Here is a 19,389-nt window from a genome sequence, read left to right as displayed (position 1 = left end):
GAAAGCAGTTTAACTTTGAAAAAAAAGCCAGCAGAATCGCGATCGCTGGGATCCTGCCAAACCTCAAAAAGAGCGTGAAACACAGCACAGAAAAGCTAACAGCTGCAGAGACGGAATTGGAAAAAAAACGCTGACTGTTCTTAAAGTTGCAAAACATTTAAAAAAAGAGAAAAATGGCTATGGACAGAAAATTATCAGAGGCCCCTGAGAGAGGGCAATTCTGCGGAAGGCAAAACATGAATCGATTGACGGCAGTCAAGAAAGCCACAGTAAGCCAAACACCTGAATTTATCATTAACTGGGAAGCCATCAGAAGCACAGTCCCCTTGCAGCCGTTCACCCGTGTATGTTTTCTTCACCTGTGTATGTTCTCAGTTTAGTGTCCGCAACTTCAAATCTTAAAGTTTAGACTTTATTGAAATGCCCCCTGTGTACAGATCAGTAAAAAACAGCAGTACCACATTGAAAACCCACAAAATGAATAAGAGAAATGCATCCAGGCATCCAGTGGGTGATCGACAATTCAAACAAGTCGAATGTTTTTTCTTCCACCGCTATGGTCACATAATGTGGCACTGCAGAGATAGGCTGAGACAGCGTTTTAAAGACAAAGGGAGAAATTGTGACATATGTCTCATGGAATAACCAAAAGAAATAGAATCAGACATCCATTCGTTATATAACCTGAAAGTGGGTAGAACCGAGCCAAACCAAGTAGTCATTATTGTCAATGGACAACGCGTTAAGATGGAAGTTGATACTGGAGCGTCGATGTCCGTCATTAGAGAACATATATTCAGATACTTGAATAAAGGAATCCGTCTTTTAAGATTTGAAGTTTCAGACACTAAACTGAGAATTTACACAGGTGAAGAAACAAGACTGAAAGGGTTATGTCAAGCCTTGATGACATATGGAGATCGATCTGAAAGGTTACCCTTGATAGTGGTAGCTGGAGAGGACCCCAGCTTAATAGGCTGCAACTGCTCAAAAAAATTAAATTGAAATGGGTCAAAATTCTTCAAATTACAATGAAAAGCTTACAGGAATTGTTGTAAAAGTATGCTTCCATTTTCAATGACGATTTAGGAAGGATTCGGGGCTACAGGCCAAGGTCCATGTAGACCCAAATGCGAGCCCCCAGATTTATAAGAGCCACACCAGTCCCTTATGCTCTATGGGACAAGGTTGAAACTGATCTGGACAGACTGGAAAAATTGGGCATCCTACAACCAGTGTAATTTTCTGAGTCGGCAGCACCCATTGTATCTGTACTGAAACCGGACCAAAGCGTGTGTTTATGCGGTGACTATAAACTGTCAATAAAGTGGCCAAACTTGATAGACACCCAATACCCAAGATTGAGGAATTGTATTCGAAGTTGGCAGGGGCACCACGTATTCAAAATTATACATAAACCATGCCTACCAGCAGGTAGAGTTGGAAAAGGACTCTCGAGAATTCGTCACCATTAATATACACCAAGGATTGTATCAATGCACACATCTATCCTTTGGGGTCTCCTTGGCATGTGCTATTTTCCAAAGAATGATGGAAAACTTTCTTCAAGCATTGCCCCATGTTATCGTTTACTTGGATGACATATTATTCGCGGGACTGACCAACAATGAACACTTAGCAAATCTAGAAGAGGTTCTCAAATGCATCTCACAAGCGGGGATATGGTTAAAATGAGAGAAGTGTCTGTTCCAAGCTGAGGAGGAGGTTTACTTGGGCCACAAGGTTGATGCACAGGGCCTGCATCCTGTGGAAGAAAAAGTCCAGGCCATTCGCGAGGCACCTGTCCTGAGAAATGCCACAGAGCTTAAGGCCTTCTTAGGAATGGTAAACTACTGTGGCCGATTCCTCCCAAATCTCTCGACTGTGTTGGCCCCATTGTACGGCCTGCTTAGGAAGAACCAGAAATGGAGTTAGCAAGCCCCACACCAGGATGTCTTCCGGAAAGTGAAGCGATTGTTAAGATGGTCGGCCTTGTTGGTCCACTTTGACCCCAAGAAGGAATTAATTTTAACAAGTGATATGTACCCTTATGGAATAGGGGCTGTCCTTTCGCATCAGACGGCAGATGGCTCCAAATAACCCATTGGTTATACATCTCACACACTCAGTGTCGCAGAGCAATGATATTTCCAAATTGAAAAAGAGGGCTTATCTATTATGTTCGGCGTCCGGAAAGTTCATCAATATCGCCATGGTCACCATTTCCATATTAGCTTCACAAGCGTCTACTGGGATATTTGGAGAGGATAAAGCGATACCACCTATCGCACCGGCTCACATCCAGAGATAGGCACTAATATTAGCCGTCTACGAATACATTTTTGTTCACCGTTCGGGTAGTCAAATCGCACATGCTGACGCACTAAGCCGCCTTCCCCTGCCAGCTAATAACAGGGAGGCTCCAATTCCCCAGGAACTGGTCTTAGTGCAAAATTTTCTGGAATCCTTCCCTGTTCAGACCAGACAAATCCGTGAGTGGACAAGCCAGGACCCACTGTTGTCTAACGTCTGGGAGCAGGTCGTGAATGGTTGGTCAGGTGGATCTAAATCCAAGGAGATAAAGACCTATTCTGATTACAAATATGAGCTCCTCTGCCAGGCATTTTACTTTGGGGAGCAAGGTTTATCGTGCCCCCGAGGGGGTGAAGGCTGTTATTAGCCAAGCTACACAGCGTTCACCCGGGCATTATCAGAATGAAGATGCTCACACGCAGCTATTTGTGATGGTCAGACATGGACTTGCTTATAGAAACACTGGTCAAAAGCTGTCCTCAATGCCAGCAGGTGCAAAAGCTTCCCCCTTGGCTCCATTGCACCAATTGGAATAGCCGGGGCAGGCATGGGTCCACCTCCACGTTGATTATGTGGGACTCTACTTGAGCACAATGTTCCTTTTACTGATTGACTCCCACTCCAAATGGTTGGATGTCTATGAAGTCCGATCACCCACTTCGGCTGCTACCATAGACCGCTTGCAGCAGATTTTTGTGGTGCATGGGTTGCCGGACGTCCTTGTGTCCAACAACGGGACTGCTTTTACCTGCGGGGAGTTCCACAGATTCATGACCCTTAACGGCATTATCCATAACAAAACCTCACCCTACCACCCAGCATTGAACAGCATGATTGAGCGGGCAGTCCAAACCTTTAAATCAGAAATGAAAAAGATGGAAGCAAATTCCATCAGCATGAGGTTGTCTTGGTTCTTGTTTGCATACCGGACCATGCCACACACAATGACTGGCATTGTCCCTGCAGAACTACAAATGAAGAGACATTTCCGCACCCGCCTGACCCTTATCCGGTCGAATTTAGAGGGGAGGGTGGAGAAAAGCCAAGAGGCGCAGAAGACCAGGCACGATGGTCATGGCCGTGAAAGAACTTTCATGGCGGGAGATTCGGTCCTCGCAAAGAACTTTGGAGATGGGCTCAGTTGGCTGTTAGGCGAGGTGGGTGCAGTAACTGAATCCCTCTCCTATAGCATATCGGTTAACAGCCGAATAATTAGATGACACATGGATCATCTCTGCAGAAGAACACCAGTCCCACAGGAAGAAATGCAGTCTTCATCTACGCTTGAGTCTGTTCCTCATGTAGAGGACAGGCCACACGATTTGGAAGTACCGGTGGGGCCTATGGGTCCTGAAGGGGCTGGAGAGACAAACTTGCCAATTTCCACTGAGGAACCTAGAGGACAGCTGCCCCCTGAAAAGGAGGTCTCGGAAAACCAGCTGAGCTTGTTGAACTATGACGCTTAACACGTCCGAGGATGCCTCCTGAGATACTTTATTTGTAAAAAGTTATTACTGTAAATAGTTCATGTTATTAAGTTTGTCAACTGTGTTTTTTAAGTAAAGGGGAAGGGATGTGGTAAAGTGGAGTACCATTTACCTTTAAGAGATTGCAAGTGGACTAACCATGTGACACTACTGACCAACCACTGTACAACGCGGGCTACTGGTTAAGTCTAGAGCTGGAGGTGGTTGTTGGAGCATGCAAGGATTTAGTGCTCTTTCTTCTGTTGCAATAAACAATCACAGTTTGTTCTTACATCGGTCTCTCTCCATTATTGTTAGCGAGTATCAACTAAAAAGTTTTATGTAGTTATGCAATTCAAATTTACTCGACTAGTGATCTCATAGACTCAAGACATAAAACGTTCCTTTATTGGACAAGGTGTAGAATGCAAAAGCAGGGATGTAATGATGGAACTGTACAAAATGCTGGTTAGGCCACAGCTGGAATTTTGTGTACAATTCTGGTTGCTGCATTACAGGAAGGACACAATAGCTCTGGAGAGAGAACAGAGGACATTTACAAGAACGTTGCCAGGGCTTGAAAATTGCAGCTTTGAGGCAAGATTGTATCGGCTCGGGTTGTTTTTCTTGGAACTGAGGAGGCTGAGGGGTGACCTGATTGTGGTGTGCAAGATTATGAGGGGCCTAGATAGAGTAAACAGGGATGACTTGTTTCCCCTAGCGGAGAGCTCAATTACCAGGGGGCACAGATTTAAGGTGACTGATGGAAGAATTAGAGGGGACATGAGGAAAAACTTCTTCACTCAGAGGGTGGTAGGTGCCTGGAATTCACTGCCCGGATTAATGGTTGAGGCAGAAACCCTCAACTAATTTAAAAGGTACCTGGATCTGCACCTAAAGTGCTGTAACCTGCAAAGCTACAGACTGGGTGCTGGGAGGTGGGATTAGAATGGGAAGCTAGTTTTTTTGTTTTTGTTTTTCGACTGCTGAAGACAAGATGGGCTGAATGGCCTCTTCCTGTGCCATAACTTTTCTATGGTTCTATGGTTCGAAGTCAAAGCAGCTCCTCCTTCCCCTTGCTGCTCAACTCCAGAGCCTTCACTCACAGCAAAGGTTCAGAAGAGGGAGCTTGCCATTAGCTCTTGCATGCAGGTTATCGCCCTCATTTGAGTTACTGAAAGTGCACTGTAACAGCAGGGAAGAAAATATGTCAAAGAGAGTTGGCACCAGGATGCAGCCCTGTTTTACCGCACTGCTGATCTTGAAAGCATCTGATGTTGCTCCATTGTAATTGATGGAACTGTGCATGTTCTTGTGGAAAGAAGATATGATGCCCAGGAATCCGGGTGGGCAGCCTTTTTTTCCACAGAGTTTCAAGAGTGCATCTCTGTTGACAAGACTGAAGGCCTTAGTATGGTCTATGAAGGTAGAGTGGTCTGTGCTGTTCTTGGCACTTCTTTTGTAACTGCAATAGTAAGAAAATCATGTAAACAGTCCATCTGCCAGCTCTGACGCCGCACTGAAGTTCAGAGTAGATGTGAGCCATGGTCTGCAATCTGGTCAGAGCAACACGAGTGAAGACCCTCCCCACAACAATTAACAAGGAGACGCCTTAGTAATTGTTGCAGTCACTGCAATTCCCTATGTTTTTGTGCAAGATATTTGCTTCACGCTTGTCTTGAGGAACAAATTTTTCCTTCCAGCAAAGACAAAAAAGTTCATGGAGATGCTGCAGCAGTGCTGGCTTTCCACTTTTCATGATTTCAGGTGGAATGCTATCATTTCCTGGGGCTTTACCACTGGCAGGATGATCGATGGCCTTGTTGAGCTCTACTATGGTGGGTTCATTGTCCAGCTCCTCCATGACAGGAAATTCTGGAATGGCACTTCTTCAGTGAGAACGTTCTCAGTAGCATTGAGAGAAACAATGTTAAAACAAACCTTGCAATGCTAAACGAGCTGACAGGCCCCATTAACTGACCAACGTTAAAGCAAAACAATGTTAAGCAAGGAACTTTTAATTGGAGACTTACTGTATGCAAAATTAAGAGTTTCTTTTTCATCATTTTAAACTTGGGTTTAAGTGACAGAGAATATTACCACAGTAAGTTGATCAGTAACGTAATGGTTAATCAGATAACAAAGAAATACTGAGCTTCAGTGCACTTTTCTCTGCCTCAGTTAAGCTCTGATTTGCACCCAATCTTCCTGGCATGCCCAATTTACAGGCAATTATTCTTTTGACTCTCTAGGACATGTAAAACCAGGCCTGATGTAAGTCAAAGGTTCAGCCTGATCCCACCCCATTCCCACCAGGCAGGTTAAATTTAAATTGGGGCATCGCTAGAAGCTATGGAGAACCACTACGTAAGATTTACCACATTGCTTTAACAGAAATGATTTTGATTGTGGTGTAAAGTAATTAACGTTACATGTAAATGACATAACCATGTAGAATTTGGCTCTGACATCTATCAAAGATGCTACTTTCAGATCTGCACCAGGATAAAAGGATCAAAACTATTATCTGAAATAAAATAAGGGATAATTTCTATTATCTATTACCTTTCTAAGTGCAGTTGACATTTTTTGAAAGTGAAAGTTTAGGTCCATCCTGATGATTTCCTAGATGCTGATTTTGCAACTTCAATTCAGGGCTGTCTGATAGAGATCAAAATAGCCAGTTCAGTACCTGCTGACTGGCTGGAGAGTCATATTGACAGAGGCTCAGGCGCAGGCCTCCTGAGGTATCAGCTTTGGCTTAGAAGCAACACTCTCACCTCAGAAGGTCATGGGTTCAAGCCCCACTTCAAAGACTTGAGCATGTAATCTAGAGTGACACAAAGATCACAGAGGCAGTGCTGCAGTGTTGGAGATGCTACCCCTTCAGATGAGGAAATACATTGAAGCCTTGCCTGCTTTCTCACTTGGCATGATTTGTGGAAGAGCAGCGGAGTTTCCCCAGTTAAGATCACTAAAACAGAATATCTGGCCATTTATCACATTGTTGTTTAAGAGACTTTACTGCAAATGGTGACTGTGTAAATGGCTCAGTGGTGTGAACAGTGAATACAAAGGGAGAAGTAAAAGATCAATTATAGCTTGTGAACTTGTCTTTTCTAACAGTGCAATACATATTGCTCTAATTGATAATTAATGACACCATAACTTCACAAAACTAATTGGAAAGTTGTTTAGACTTCTGTGATGCCAGATTGCTGCTTCCAATTTGTTTTCTTTTTATGTATAGAATAATATGTCACGCTGGAATGGCTGGGCCCAGGGCAGCAGATGTTGTAGGAAACAACACCAATCAACATGAGGGATACTAGTGCTGGGGAAGGGAACCTGTTTTCATTTTTGTCATTTATTGTCAATATTAAGTACTCCTAGCTCTAGGTCAGCAGTAGTGTACAGCTCCTCCTGAGCACCTAATTTAATATTGGGCTTTACGCCCAGATGCCCAAGAAAATGCCATTGAAATGTTTTCATGCCACAAAATAGTATTTTCATGCCCTCTTATGGTGAGCTAGCCAGCTGTGTCTTAGTCTATGACAAATTATTTAAAGGTTTATCCTATCGCCACAGAAAAAGGAAAATGAAGGAATAACTTATTAACCCACTGCGCCGTACATTTCCTATTGTTACATTTATAATGCACTAATTTGTAAAAATATTTCTTACACTATGCAGTATGTGAACTGAACATAGTCAGACAGTGGAACTAAGAAGTTTAAGAAATTGTTTTACTATGATGAATGGCAAAATTGAGTAAGCAGCATTTATTTTTTGACTGTTATGAATGCCCTTAGGTTTCCAAAATTGTGTCGGTGGCACCTGTGCACATTTCTGATGTGAAGCACATGGGATGTCATTTGGTAAAGGGGTTAGCGTAAGCACACATAACATCCATCGGAAGCATGCAGAGCAGGCACATCAAGATGTCAAACAGCATGAAATGCTTTATTTTATTTGTTCATGGGGCGTGGGTGTCGCTGGCTAGGCCAGCATTTAATGCCCATCCCTAATTGCCCTTGAGAAGGTGATGGTGAGCCACCTTCATGAACAGCTGTAATCCAGGTGTTGTAGGAACACTCAGTGCTGCTAAGGAGGGAGTTCAATATTTTGACCCGGCAACAGTGAAGGAACAGCAATATAGTTTCAAGTCAGGATAATTTGTGACTTGGAGGGGAACATGAAGGTGGTGGTGTTCCCATGCAGCTGCTGCCCTTGTCCTTCTAGGTAGTAGAGGTCATAGGTTGGGAAGGTGTTCTCAAAGGAACTTAGGTGAGTTGCTGCAGTGCATCTTACAGATGGTACACACTGCTGCACTGGGTGCTGGTGGTGGAGGGAGTAAATGTTTCAGGTGGTAGATTGGGTGCCAGTCATGTGGACTGCTTTGTCCTGGATGGTGTCAAGCTCCTTGAATATTGTTGGAGCTGCACTCATCCAGGCAAGTGGAGAGTATTCCACCACACTCCTGACTTGTGCCTTGTAGATGGTGAACAGGCTCTGGGGAGTCAGGAGATGAGTTACTCGTTACTGAGTCTCAGCCCAATGCCAGCACTGCCATTTTTGAGCTCCCCTGCCCAGTAAGTGCCCTGTCTTAACCTCACACAGCTGAACATGCATTTAGCAGCATGAAGGATCTCCCTGCCAGTCTCATTTAAAGGGATTAACAGCTACTTACAGGCTAGTCTCTCATTGACCTCTTCTTTTGCTAAAGCCTACACATTTTTGGTGCTTTTCATGGCTATTTCCAGTATCAGAAGTCGACATGCAGGTGGCATAACAGGTGATAAAGTATGTCTGGCTAATTTCAAAGCCAATTGTTCCAAGGCATGAATGTACTTGTAGGCCTTCTTGAAATCAAGTATGACTGGGAAAATGAGCATAGGTAATGCAGAGTAGAACAAGCTACTGGAAAAGGGAGGAGGAGGAGGAGGAGAGCTCTTAGCAGGAGTTTATATCTGCCCACGTTGTTCAGGAAGAAATTCTCCAACTTGAATATCAGTGATGAGTGGTATTTGAGATGTTGAACTTCACTATGGAGGTCCTCACTGAAATCTGTCACCTGCTGCAACTGCACCTCCAACCACAGAGCAGGGCAGGAATCGCATTCTCAGTGCAGTGAAGGTGGCCCTGATTTTGAACTTATATGCAGCTGGTTTCTTCCAGGGTGGTGCTGGAGGTATCAGCAACATTTCACAGCTTAATAGATATCCCTGAGGCTCTCTATGCATAGAGAGATGACTTCATTTCATTCCCTTGTGCCAGAGGGAAGCAGGATTTGCTGGTCTCATCATGATGCAGAGTGCCATTGGTTACACATACTTTGGTTTTCAGGTGCTGCATGTCAACGTTGTCATGTACCAGAACTGAAAGCGATATCCACTATCTCAACAGGCGGCTGGTATATTACAACAGGTACGGTACACTGGAAACAATCATTCAGTGGTAGCCCTCTGTACATCAATCACCATGACAAACCAAATGATGACTATTGGGCAACATGGGCTATCTACAGGTGATATGGTTCATGACTCTGGTTCACAACCCATCCACACGTGCATAGCATGCATACAGTGAGAACCATGCCGCAACATGAAATGTAATACAGCAGGCAATTGGCGTGCGGAAACAACAATTTTTCTGCCTGGCCACTCTGAAGGAGCCCTGCAGTACTTGTGAGCATGTCTGAAGGTTTGTGCTTGTATGCTGCATGCTGCACTGCCATGCCATTATGAGGGAGCATCCCTTGTCACTACCTATTGCCCAAGTAGCTGAGGAACAAGAGAACCAGGAGGTGGAATCTTGTCCCTCTCCTAATATTACTAACCTGATGTCCAGCTGCACTTCCCCAACAGAACGGTAAGACTGGTGCCTGCAGCTCAGTGAAAGGTGTGACCCCCTCAATTGCCGGCATTGGACAGATGCTGTGGGCACACTGCAGATTTCATGCATGCTCGTTGCCCTATCTGACAGTCTCCCTCATTGTGTTTTTATAAATGTGTTGTGTATTTGCTTCACTTGCAGCATTGGAGAAAGTGACTCAATATTTTGATTTGTTTTGTCTTAATTTTCTTTAAAGCTGAGTTCTTTTTAACTTATTTGAGCTTTTATTCAGTTGTGTAAAATGTTATATATGTTATGTTTTGCTTTTGGCTAAATGTCTATTTTTAAAATATCAAAGATATACATTGCGGGGTTAAATTTTCATTTCATGCTGATTTTTGTATTTAAAACTACAGCAGTGTATGTTTTAAACAGGCAATATTATTCATCTGCACATATATAAGAATTTGTTGTCAACACAAATTCTACCAGGGCGAAAAGACCTAAAGTAACAACTTGGAAAGGACCGTCAGATTTCAGATAATAAAATTCAGGAAAATCTCTCCAAAGTCAGGAAGCAGCCCTTGAGGACAGGCTGTCAGTCCCATCTGCGAGCTCCTGTTCAGTGATCAGATCTTTTCCATCATGTCCTATCTTTCTTTTAAGATATAATGACAGCAAATGTTCCACTATTAAGATCAATACCCTGGCCATTATGTGAGCAAAAGAAGCAGCAAATCACATTTCCTTGGATTGTCAGACCCATTACTATAAGCAGATGGCAGGCTCTTGCACTACAATGCAGGGAAGAAAAGACTGACATCACCTCAAATTAAAATCTATAATACTAATATACACTTCAGACTTTTAGGAACAGATGAGCATCCATCTCACAAATGTTCTTTATAGGCTATTTGCAAAAGACAGCACTACACAGGTGCAGTTATGCTCAAGCTGTACCTTTTGCATAGATTTTCTGAATTGCATTTTCAATATCTTTACACTCATTCCGAAAAGTGCACAGCTAAGTGCCTTATTAATATGCAAACAAGAGCATCATGATGCATATGGCTTATGAATTAGCATTTCATGATATCCACTATCAACAGGGGTTGGTGGCACTTGTAAGAACCGATGAGCTGGTTTGTGTTTATCTTTTTGCAAAACAGCGAGATGACCAGTTGATGACTGATATGAAAATTTGTTAAGTTTCTGGGTCATGCATAGAAATGTTAACAATGAAAACAATGACTTGAAAGAGCTGAAAACATGAAAATAGCAACTTTCATCACATTGTGATTCCTTAAAGTTTTTGCAATCACTTATTTTTTCCAAACTTGGTCAAAACATTGCAAAAATGTAGCAGAAGTTGCAAACATAAAAATTAGGAGCAAGAGTTGGCCATCCAGCCCCTCGAGCCAGCTCTGCCATTCAATAAGATCATGGCTGGTCTGATTGTAACCTCAACCCCACATTCCTGCTTACCACCAATAACCTTTCACCCCCTTGTTAATCAAGAATCTATCTAGCTCTGCCTTAAATATATTCAAATACTCTGCTTCCACTGCCTTTTGAGGAAGAGAGTTCCAAAGACTCACAACCCCCGAGAGAAAAATATTCTCCTCATCTCTGTCTTAAATGAGTGACCCCTTATTTGAGTGACCCCAAGTTCAAGATTCTCCCACAAGAGGAAACATCCTCTCCACATGCACTCTGTCAAGACCCCTCAGGGTCTTAAAGGCTTCAATGAAGTCACCTCTTACTCTTCTAAACTGGCACAAATAGAAATAAATGGACATGACTTGATAGCTATTACAGAGACATAGTTGCATGGTGACCAAGACTGGGAACTCAATATTCAAGGGTATTCGACGGTCTGGAAAAATAGGCAAAAAGGAAAAGGAGGTGGAGTTGCTTTGTTAATAAAGGAAGATATCAGTGCAGTGGTGAGTAGTGATATAGGTATAATAGATCGTGATGTGGAATCAATTTGGGTGGAAATAAGGAATAGCAAGGGAAAGAATTCACAGGTGGAAATCGTCTATAGGCCCCCGCTTAATTGCCTCACAGTAAGACAAAGTATAAATCGGGAAATAATGAAGGAGTGTAAGAAGGGTGCTACAACTGTCATGGGTGACTTTAATCTGCATATTGACAGGACAAATCAGATTGGCAGGGGTAACATGGAAGACAAATTTATAGAGTGCATCAGGGATTGTTTCTTAAAGCAATACGTGCAGAACCTACCTAGGAACAGGCTATTTTAGATCTAGTAATGTGTAATGAGGTAGGATTAATAAGAGATCTCATAGTTAAGGATCCTCTAGGGTGTAGCAATCACAACATGGTAGAATTTCACATTCAGGTTGAGGGCGAGCGTCCTCAACTTAAATAAGGGCAATTACAGAGGTATGAAGAAAGAGTTGTCTAAAGCAGCCTGGGAAAATAGGCTAAGGGGAAGGTCAGTGGATGAGCAGTGGCAGACATTTAAGTAGGTATTTCATAACACTCAGCAAAAATTTATCCCGGTCAAAAAGGACTTAATGAGAAGGATGAACCACCCGTGGTTAACAAAGGCGGTCAAGGAGAGCATCCAATCAAAAATTAAGGCATACAAAGCAGCGAAATCTAATGGTAGGTCAGAGGATTGGGAATTTTTTAGGAACCAGCAGAGGATGACTAAAAAGCTAATATAGAGGGAGAAAATTGATTATGAAAGTAAATTGGCAAGAAATATAAAAACAAATAGCAAGATCTTCTACAGGTATATAAAAAGAGAGTAACTAAAGTGAGCGTGGGACCCTTGGAGGGTATGATGGGAGAGTTGATAATGGGGAACAGGGAAATGGCAGATAATTTAAACCAATATTTTGCATCGGTCTTCTTGGTGGAGGACACTATAAACATTCCAAAGATATCAGATAAGCAAGGAGCTAATAGAAGGAAAGATCTTGTAACAGTCTTTATCATAAGGGACAAAATATTTGAGAAACTAATAGGACTAAAGGCAGACAAGTCACCAGGACCTGATGGCCTGCATCCAAGGGTATTAAAGGAAGTGGCTGCAAAGATAGTGGAGGCGTTGGTCAAAATATTCCAGAACTCACTGGATTCTGGGAGGGTCCCAGTGGATTGGAAAACCGTTAATGTGATGCCCTTGTTCAAGAAGGAAGGGAGGCAAAAAGCAGGAAACTATAGGCCAGTCAGCCTAACATCTGTTGTTGGGAAAATGCTAGAGTCCATTATTAGGGAAGAAATAGCAGGACGTTTAGAAAAGCTTAACGCAATCAAACAGAGTCAACTTGGTTTTGTGAAGGGGAAATCATGTTTGACAAATTTGCTAGAGTTCTTTGAGGATATAACAAGCAGAGCTGATAAAAGGGAACCAGTAGATGTAATGTATTTGGATTTCCAGAAGGATTCAATAAGGTGCCACATAAAAGGTTATTGCACAAGATAAGAGCTCACAGTTTTGGGGGTAATGTATTTGTATGGATTGAGGATTAGTTAACTTACAGAAAACAGAGAGTCAGGATTAATGGGTCTTTTTCAGGTTGAAAGACGTAACTAGTGGAGTGCCACAAGGATCAGTCCGAGGGCCTCAATTACTTACGATCTATATTAATGAATTGGAGGAGGGGGCAGGGTGTAATGTATCCAAATTTGCTGATGATACAAAAATAGGTGGGAGGGCATGTTGTGATGAGGACATAAGACAGGTTGAGTGAATGGGCAAAAACTTGGCAGAAAGGAAAGTGAGAAGTCATGCATTTTGGTAGGGAAAATCAAAAGGCAAACTATTATTTAAATGGAGAGAGACTCCAAAAAAGTGCAGCTCAGAGGGATCTGGGTGTTCTAGTGCATGAAACACAAAAAGTTAGCATGCAGGTGCAGCAACTAATTAAGAAGGCAAATGGAATTTTGGCCAGGGGGTTGGAGTTTAGAAATAGGGAAGTCTTGTTACAACTGTACTTGGTGTTAGTGAGGCCGCACCTGGAGTACTGTGTACAGTTTTGGTCCCTATATTGAAGAAAGGATATACTTGCTTTGGAGGCAGTCCAAAAGAGATTCACTAGGCTGATTCCTGGGATGAAGGGGCTGACTTATCAAGAATGGTTAGACAGGTTGGGCCTTTATTCATTAGAGTTTAGAAGAATAAGGGGTGATCTCATTGAAATGTACAAGATTCTGAGGGGGTTTGACAGGGTAGCTGTTGAGAAGATGTTTCCACTAGTTGGGGAACCTCGAACTAGAGGACATAGTTACAGAATAAGGGGACACATTTAAAACTGAGATGCGAAGGAATTTCTTCTCTCAGAGGGTAGTGAATGTCTGGAATTCTCTACCTCAGAAAGTTGTGGAGACTAGAACACTAAAGATATTTAAAGAGGAGGTAGATAGATTTTTGAAATATTGGGGAGTTGAGAGCTATGAGGAGCTGGCGCAAAAGAGGAGTTGAGGCCTGAGGCAGATCAGCCATGAACTTTTTGAATGGTGGGGCTGGCTTGAGGGGCCGAATGGCCTACTCCTGCTCCTGTTTCTTATTTTCTTATGTTCTTATCTCCCAGGTAAGTAGGAAGATTTCCTCTTTCCAGTAGGTGCAATTACTTCATAAATTTTAATTTTATAAAATGAGTTTATGATTGTGACACTTACAGAAGGAATTGTCTGTGATTCACAAAATACATAATAGCTATTGTCATATTATTCTGATGTAGATGAGAAAGAGCATGACTACCATGACATCTGCTGCCACATGCTATGCCTTGTGGTTCCAGAATTTCAGTAAATCACACTTTTAAACTCAAATGCTGGAGCTTCAACAAATGTATTTCTCAGATTATACCATGTGCAATGGACTGATACATCGTTGCTTGGTAATTTGACCATAGTGCAGTAGTGAGTGATCTAGCACTCTTGATAATTATGTATGTATACTCATGAACATATGGTTCCTCAATCATCTTTAAAAATTAATTCTTGGGATGTGGGCTTCACTGGATGGGCCATCGTTTATTTCCTAAACCTAATTTTCCTTGGGAAGGTGGTCACGACCTGCCTTCTTGAACCACTACCGTCCATGTGGCATAGGTACATCCACAGTGCGGTTAGGGAGGGTGTTCCAGGATTTTGACCCAGTGATAGCGAAGAAATAATGATATATTTCCAAGTCAGGATGGTGAGCGGATTGGAGGGGAACTTCCAGGTGGTGGTGTTCCCATCTATCTTTTGTCCTTGTCCTTCTAGATGGCAGTGGTCATGGGTTTGGAAGGTGGTGCCTAAGGAGCCTTGGTGAGTTCCTGCAATGCATCTTGTAGATGGTATAAACCGCTGCCACTGTATGTCAGTGGCAGAGAGAGTGAATGTTTGTGGTTGGGATGCCAATCGAGTGGGCTGTTTTGTCTTGGATGGTGTCAAGCTTCTTGAGTGTTTCTGGAGCTGTACTTATTCAGGCAAGGGAAGAGTATTCCATCACTCTCCTGACTTGTGCCTTGTAGATGGTGGGCTGGCTTTGGGGAGTCAGGAGGTGAATTACACACTGCAGGATTCATAGCCTTTGACCTGGTCTTGTTGCCACAGTATTTATATGACTAGTCCAGTTCAGTTTCTGATCAATGATATCCCCCAGAATGTTGATGGTGGTGGGATTCAGCAATAGTAACACCATTAAGTGTCAAGGGGCAATGGTTAGAATCTCCCTTGTTGGAGATGGTCATTTCCTAGCACTCGTATGTCATGAATGTTACTTGCCACTTGTCAGTTCAAGCCTGGATATTACCCAGGTCTTGCTGCATTTGGACATGGACTGCTTCAGGATCAGAGGAGTCATGAATGGTGCTGAACATTGTGCAATCGTCAGTGAAGATCCCCACTTCTGACCTTATGATGGAAGGAATGTCATTGATGAAGCAGCTGAAGATGGTTGGGCCTAGGACACTACTCTGATGAACTCCTGCAGTGAAGTTTCAGGTAGATAGGGTGGTTAAGAAGGCATATGGGATACTTGCCTTTATTAGCTGAGGCATAGAATGTAAGAGCAGGGACATTATGCTGGAACTGTATAAAACGCTGGTTAGACCACAGCTAGACTATTGCGTGCAGTTCTGGAATCCGTATTATAGGAAGGATGTGATTGCACTAGAGAGAGTGCAGAGGAGATTTACCAGGATGTTGCCTAGGCTTGAGAGTTTTAGTTACGAGGAGAGATTGGATAGACTGAGGTTATTTTCCCTGGAGCAGAGAAGATTGAGGGGGGACATGATTGAGGTGTATAAAATTATGAGGGGCATAGATAGGGTAGACAGGAAGGAACTTTTCCCCTTGGTGGAGGGATCAATTACCAGGGGGAATAGATTTAAAGTAAGTGGCAGAAGGCTTAGAGGGGATGTGAGGAATAATTTTTTCACCCAGAGGGTGGTGGGAATCTGGAACCCACTGCCTGAAAGGGTAGTAGAGGCAGAAACCCTCGTAACATTTAAGAAGTATTTGGATATGCACTTGCGTTGCCATGGCATACAAGGCTATGGGCCTTGTGCTGGAAAATGGGATTAAAATAGTTAGGTACTTGGTTGACCTGTGCAGACTCAATGGGCCGAAGGGCCTTTTTCTGTACTGTAGACCTCTACGGCTCTATCACGCTATGACTCTAAGTCCTGGAAGTGAGGTGATTGACCTCCAACAACCACAACCATCTTCCTTTGTGCTTGGTATGACTCCAACCAGCGGAGAGTTTTCCCCCTGATTCCCATTGACTCCAGTTTTGCTCGAGCTGCTTGATGCCACACTCGGTCAAATGCTGCCTTGATGTCAAGGGCAGTCACTCTTACCTCACCTCGGGAATTCAGTTCTTTTGTCCATGTTTGAACCAAGGCTGTCATGAGGTCAGGAGCTGAGTGACTCTGGCGGAACCCAAGTTGAGCGTCAGTGAGCAGGTTATTGCTAAGCAGGTGCCACTTGATAGCACTGTTGATAACCCCTTCCATTACTTTACTGATGATGGAGAGTAGACTGATGGGGTGGTAATTGGCCATGTTGGTTTATCCTGATTTTTGTGTACAGAACATACTGGGCAATTTTCCACATTGCTGGGTAGATACCAGTGTTGTAGCTGTACTGGAAAAAAGCTTGGCTAGGGACTCGGCAAGTTCTGGAGCACAAGCCTTCGGTACTATTACCAGAATATTGTTATGCCCCATAGCCTTTGCAGTATCCAGTGCCTTCAGCCGTTTCTTGATATCTTGTGGAGCGAATCGAATTGGCTGAAGACTGGCATCTGTGATGCTGGGGACCACGGGATGAGGCAGAGATGGATCATTCACTTCTGGCTGAAAATTGTTGCGAATTCTTCAGCCTTATCTTTTGCACTGATGTGCTGGGCTCCCACATCAGTGAGAATGGGGATATTTGTGCATCGTCCTCTTCCAGTTGTTTAATTGTCCACCACCATTCACAACTAGGTGTGGCAGGACTGCGGAGCTTAGATCTAATTCGTTAGTTGTGCAATCACTTAGCTCTGTCAATCACTTGCTGCTTACGCTGTTTGGCATGCAAGTAGTCCTGCATTGTAGCTTCACCAGGTTGACCCTTTATTTTTAGGTATGCCTGGTGCTTCTCCTGGCATACCCTCCTGCACTTTTCATTGAACCAGGGTCGATCTTTAGGCTTGATGGTAATGGTAGAGTGGGCAATATGCTGGGCCATGAGGTTACAGATTGTGTTCGAGTACAGTTCTGCTACTGCTGATGGTCCGCAGCACCTCATGGTTGCCCAGTGTTGAGTCACTGGGTCTGCTTGAAATCCATCCCATTTAGCATGGTGGTAGTGCCACACAACACATTGGAGGGTATCTTCAATCTGAAAATGGGACTTTGTCTCCACAAGAACTGTGGTCACTCCTACTGATACTGTCATGGACAGATGCATCTGCGCATGGCAGGTTGGTGAGGATGAAGTTGTGTTTTGCCCTCTTGTTGGTTCCCTCACCATCTGTCCAGACCCAGTCTAGCAACTATGTCCTTTAGGACTTGGCCAGTGGTGCTACTGAGCCACTCTTGATGATGGACATTGAGGTCCCCTACCCAGAGCACATTCTGTACCCTTGCCACATTCAGTGCTTCCTCCAAGTGATGTTCAACATGGAGGAACACTGATTCATCAGCCGAGGGAGGGTGATTTATGGTAATCAGCAGGAGGTTTCCTTGCTCATGTTTGACCTGATGCCATGAGATTTCATGGAGTCTGGGGTCAATGTTGAGAACTCCCAGGGCAACTCCCTCCTGACTGTTTACCACTGTGTTGCTGTGGAATAATATAACAATATAACATTGTCACTGTCACAACAAAAGAAAATTGCGACAAACGTCAATTCTGGTAAACATGTCTCGGTGGGGTGAGCCACCATAGAGGATAGAAGCTCAGGCCCAGAGCTGATGTTCACCCAAATCATGGGTGACCGTGAATTGCACTACAAGCAACCATGTACCATATAGTGGGCATCACTACTGTATAGCAGTGCGCAATAAGAGGCTGTCCTGGCTATCCTTTTTATTCTGAAATGTTATTTCAAACTCAGCCATCCTGAACGTGGTTACTGGTGTGAGGAAAAAAAAGTGGGAGGCAAAGGAAGAGGCTTAATGTCTCCATTTGGTGTTACTTTAATCTTCCACTTGCTCCCATTATACAGATGCCCTTCACTTTTCACTCCTGATTGTAAAATAAACAGTTTGGTAAATAATCATCTGCGGTACCGAAATACCTAGTGTTTAACATAGTTAAACAGAGCAAGTTCTATCATAGCCAGGTAAACAAATCAATGCTTTGGTTTGTTTTCTTCTAAGTCTGTCAGCCATGGGCCCCTGCTGTATGCGTTTGTCCCGGTGCTTATCTGTCATACTTTTTCTGGCAGGACAAACATTCTGTAGCTAAAGCCTAGTTGCCTACTCCAAAAGGACAATGGGAAGGAACTGGAATTCCCATTCAGAGGAGAAGGCCAACTGTCAAATAAAGTAAGACAAATGCTATGAGTGATTATTTCCTCGGATACTAAATCAATGACCTGATTATCACTACAATTATAGCGCTAATGTAAACAGATGCTTTGTGCAGCCACGTGTTTCACAAAACTGTGACCCAAAAGAAACAAAAGCAAAGGCACTAACTGATCTAAAAATGCAGATTGGTTTAGAATAAAAATGCCCGTACAACATATAAAGTCATTCACTTTACAACACTTATTTTGAATTGATAAGGAGGAGAGAGGAGGCAATGATGAACTATTTTAGGAAGCAATAGCTACCAATTTCGTTTTTAGTGATTTAGCATTAAACTATGGCCTGACCATTACAATATCTGCTGATATCAATGCAACACGTACAATTTTTTTATGATGCAGTAAATGGACCAACAGATGTCAGGAAAAGGTATAAAAAGTAATCAAAACGAGCAAAAAGAGTAGACGTTCTTTGTGTTATAGAAATATCATTTTATTATGCAATTACAACAGGTGGTGGTGGTAGGGGTTGGGGTGAGGAGGGGGTTGGGAGTTGATTTTACTGTAAGCCACCTTACGGAAAATTGAGAGAATTGGTTTGGATTCTCTAGGGCGGAATCTCCTGGCCCTGGCAGCAGCAGGAAGCTTGGCAGGTGGGTGGGTGGGAGAGTTTAATTTGGCAGGTGGTCAAAAATCAGTTTCCCAACTTCAGGGTGAAATTAATTTTAGAACTCTGTTCTCAGGGTTTTAAAGGTGGGTTAAAGGTGGGGGCGGGTCAAACTTCCC

At 43.2% G+C, this 19,389-nt stretch overlaps 1 long non-coding RNA gene across 1 annotated transcript in view; it reads left to right on the top strand.

The window, feature by feature from the left end:
• Positions 1–10,156, top strand: part of LOC144673400 (uncharacterized) — a 38,040-nt gene extending 27,884 nt beyond the window's left edge. Inside the window, exon 3 of the long non-coding RNA XR_013574302.1 lies at positions 10,050–10,156. This is a non-coding gene — a long non-coding RNA (uncharacterized LOC144673400). The remainder of the gene's footprint in view (positions 1–10,049) is intronic.
• The last annotated feature ends 9,233 nt before the right edge of the window (positions 10,157–19,389 follow it).

This window comes from Cetorhinus maximus, chromosome 3, assembly GCF_964194155.1.
Source record: "Cetorhinus maximus chromosome 3, sCetMax3.hap1.1, whole genome shotgun sequence".
Lineage (NCBI taxonomy): Eukaryota > Metazoa > Chordata > Chondrichthyes > Lamniformes > Cetorhinidae > Cetorhinus > Cetorhinus maximus.
The sequence above is the reverse complement of the archived record's forward strand: the minus strand, read 5'-3'. Positions and strand labels throughout refer to the sequence as shown.